Raw genomic sequence first — 3,654 nt, 5'->3', positions numbered from 1 at the left:
TGGGGTCTGAAATGTTGCAGGTAATCGGTCAAGCAGAGTAAATGGGAGGTGACATGATCGATGATCCAACAAACCATGGTCCCGCCACGCACAAGTAAAATGAAGTCAACCAATCAGACGGTTCGACCCGACGACCCTTCCATCTTGGATTCTGGGATGGAATTCGGGTGGCGAGGATACTCGGTATGTTGGGAGTGGTCGGGTCACTCTAAGTCGAACGTATTTGAGCATCGAATTGCTGGGACATGTTCCTGCACGCGAAACTGCATAGGTAATCTTGACGGTTCCTGCACAGGAAGTTGGTTTATGCACAAGATCTTGTTCAGAATCATTGCAGAATGTACGCTTCGTACAATCGTCGCTAAATTCCTGCACGGGAACCGTCAAGATTATCTGTGCAGGATCGCATCCAGCAACATTTTCAAGATCCTCCGAGGTCCCTGGGAGTGGTGCTAACAAACCGCGACTTTTTCAACTGTGCAGTCGTTGCGTAAAGAAGGAGTGACGAAGAAGACACCTTTTTTCTTCCTTACTCCATTACTGTACGACGCGCGCGCAGCGGAAAAGTCACGATTTTTTAGCACCACAGGTTCCTGCACAGGAATTTTCGACTGGGTGATTTGCAAATATTTCTAGCAGGCACCGCTAGAGACAGCACATTACAGCTCTGCTTCCACGAAAAGTTTATATCAGTTTAAATTAATCAGCCGACTATAAACCTGCTTGAACGATTACGCGCAACTTTGTGTGTCCCCATTTTTTTCTGTTCCGCGCTTGACTGAAGATAAAAAACTAGGGTTTCTACTAAAACCGATTTTTAATTACAAAGTAGGTGCAGCAAAAGGAACCTCTTGCTGAAAAAGAAAACTAAATGTTAAATTTTTCCAAAGGAACCCAAAGTATAGGTTCTAATAGAGCCTTTTGATGTTTTTTGTTTAGACCTCCTTTTTTATTTTAATTGATTTCAAAGATTTTACAAGTCCCATGATGCATATTTTACTTTATAATGCAGTTTTTCTTTTTCAATTTTTTCTTCTTTTGGTTAAAAATAAATTTTTCTACTGAAAATTTAACTATTCGATTTTTGGTTTCAAAGTCTTAATGTTTTTATTTGAAATATTTACATTTTTTTAGCCGATTTGATTTTTAATTTGATTCAAACAAATTATTATTTAAATAAAATAAACTTGTTTAAAAAAACATTTCTGTGATCCTAAATCAAAGATATAATTTTCTAGTTCAATAAAGAATTTGTAGGACTTACAAAAATTTGTTTGACTCAACTAAAATTTGTTTAAATAAAAAAATGGTTCAATGTTCTAAATTAGAGTTGAGTGACGCCATTTTTAAGATTAAAAATATGATATCATTGTTTAAATAAAGTTTAAAATCCTACAAAACTGCGTTCTTTTACCATAACTTTTTAATTTCGCACTTTTCCCATTTTTATCATTTTTTAAATTAAAAATAGTCATAGGAAAACCTTCTTCCAGTGGATAATCATTAATTAAAAACACTAATAAGTATGAAATAATTTATTTAATTATAGTTAAGTACCACAAGTGTTAATAAATTAAATTAAAATAAATTATTTTTCTTTCGTTTGTGCTCTTAATTTATGATTATCCAAAATAGGCAGGCTCCCCTAAATGCAACACTTTTTTTACAAGGCTAAAAAAAAGTAATCGGAAGTAGGTAAATTTTTTGTTTAAAAAAAAAAAAGACTAAACCTCTTCAAATTTTCTCTCCATGTGCTTTTAACAACAACAAAAAAGGATTTTTAAAGTAATTAATTTTTGTATTTTATTAAATATGCTTCCATATGCTACTATATAGGCACTTCAAGTTACAGATTAAGTCATTTTGGACTTGATGATAATAATTTATTCTATACTTACCGATAGAATTAAAAATGATAACAAAAGCGAATACCGCAGTAGAAAATATTTTCATTTTTTAAAATAAACACAAAAACTAAATATTTAAAAAAATGTAATAGTGGAAGTAAGAAATATTCTGATGCTTCCAGTATATATAGGATCAAAATTTTTGTATGTTTTTCCCCTCCCCGAGCTTAGATCGTAAAATCTTATTTGTAGAACTTGATGACATTGGAACTCTTAATCAGAAGCACATCATTTATTCAATCATTTTAATTTCTATAACGTACTTTTTTTATAACATGAGTATCTCAGTGGAAGAGAGATTTTTTTTAATTTTTTGAAATTTTGATAAAACTACAAATCCAAAAATATCAAAACCAAGAAGATTAATTTTATTCCAAAAAAGACGAATTTTCAACCAAATAGTTAAATTTTCAACTACAAAAAGATCGCAACTCAATTGCGAATGCAATATCTCAATTTTTTCCTTAAAAAGAGATAAATATATAAAGGCAAATATAATAATTAGATTTTTATTTGAAAAAATTAATCTTCAACAACAAAATTTTTTTAACAAAGTAGTTAAACTTTCAATGAAGAAAGATTAACTTTCAACTGGTAAGATTAATTTTCTAGAAAAAAGACGAATTAAAAAAAAAAGAATTTTTAATCAAATAGTTGAATTTTCAACTTAAAAAACGAGAAATAATTAACTGAAAATATAGCAGTCACATTTTCAGTTGAAAAAATTAATCTTCAACGAGAAAAAAAAGAACTTTTAACCAAAAAGATCAATTTTCAATCAGTAAGATTCATTTTCAACAAAATAGTTAGATTTTCAACTAAAAAAGATAAATATTTAACTGCAAATGAAATAGTCAAATTTTTAGTTAAAAAAATTAGTTTTCAACAAAAAAAAACAATTTTGAACAAGATAGATTAACTTTGAACAACAAAGATAAATTTGCAACCAGTAAGATTAATATTCTAGAAAAAAGGCGAATTTTCAATAACAAAAAAAAATAATTTCTAACAAAATAGTTGCATTTTAAATCAAAATGATGAATTTTCAACTTACAATTTTTAATTTTTAAAAAAGACCATTTCAAAACCAATAATTATTATTTAAAAAAAATGAAATACAGGAATTTTGAACGAAGCAGTTGAATTTTTACTTAAAAAGTTCAATTTTAAATAAAAAAGTTTAATTTTGACTTCAAAAAGTTTAATTCAGACTGAAAAAGTATGAAATTCAAAAAAAAATAATGAAATTGATATATTTTCAGTTAAAAAGAATGATTTTTAACAAAAAAAGTTTGTTTAGCAGATAAAGTACATTTTGAACAAAAAATTGTATTTTTAACTAAAATGATGAATCTTCATCTAAAAGAATGAATTTCCTACTGAGAAGATTAATTTTTAACCAATAAATTCAACCAAATAGTTTTATTTTCCAACTAAAAACGAAAAATTTGCAACTAAAAATAAAATATTAACGTAAATATCAATTTAAAAAAAAATATTTTTCACACAAAAAAACAACGAATTTTTAACCAAGTTGTTAAATTTTTAACTTAAAAAGATACATGTTTAACTGAAAATGCAATTCTTAAATTTCAGTTAAATTAATTAATTTTCAACGACGAAAATTAATGTTCAACAAAATAATTGAATTTTCAATTAAATAAATGAATTTTCAGTATAAATTCAAGCGAAAACAACGAATTTTTTTAACCAAATATTTGTATTTTGTACAAATAACATTTTTTTT

The 3,654-nt window shown here is 27.3% G+C and overlaps 1 protein-coding gene across 5 annotated transcripts in view; it reads left to right on the top strand.

Annotated features, from left to right (window-relative positions):
- Positions 1-3,654, top strand: part of LOC117171085 — a 277,166-nt gene that overhangs the window by 114,163 nt on the left and 159,349 nt on the right. The gene's annotated exons all lie outside the window — the stretch shown is intronic.

This window comes from Belonocnema kinseyi, chromosome 4 (assembly GCF_010883055.1).
Source record: "Belonocnema kinseyi isolate 2016_QV_RU_SX_M_011 chromosome 4, B_treatae_v1, whole genome shotgun sequence".
NCBI classification, from domain to species: Eukaryota; Metazoa; Arthropoda; class Insecta; order Hymenoptera; family Cynipidae; genus Belonocnema; species Belonocnema kinseyi.
Note: the sequence above shows the minus strand (reverse complement) of the source record. Positions and strands in the feature narration are given on the sequence as shown.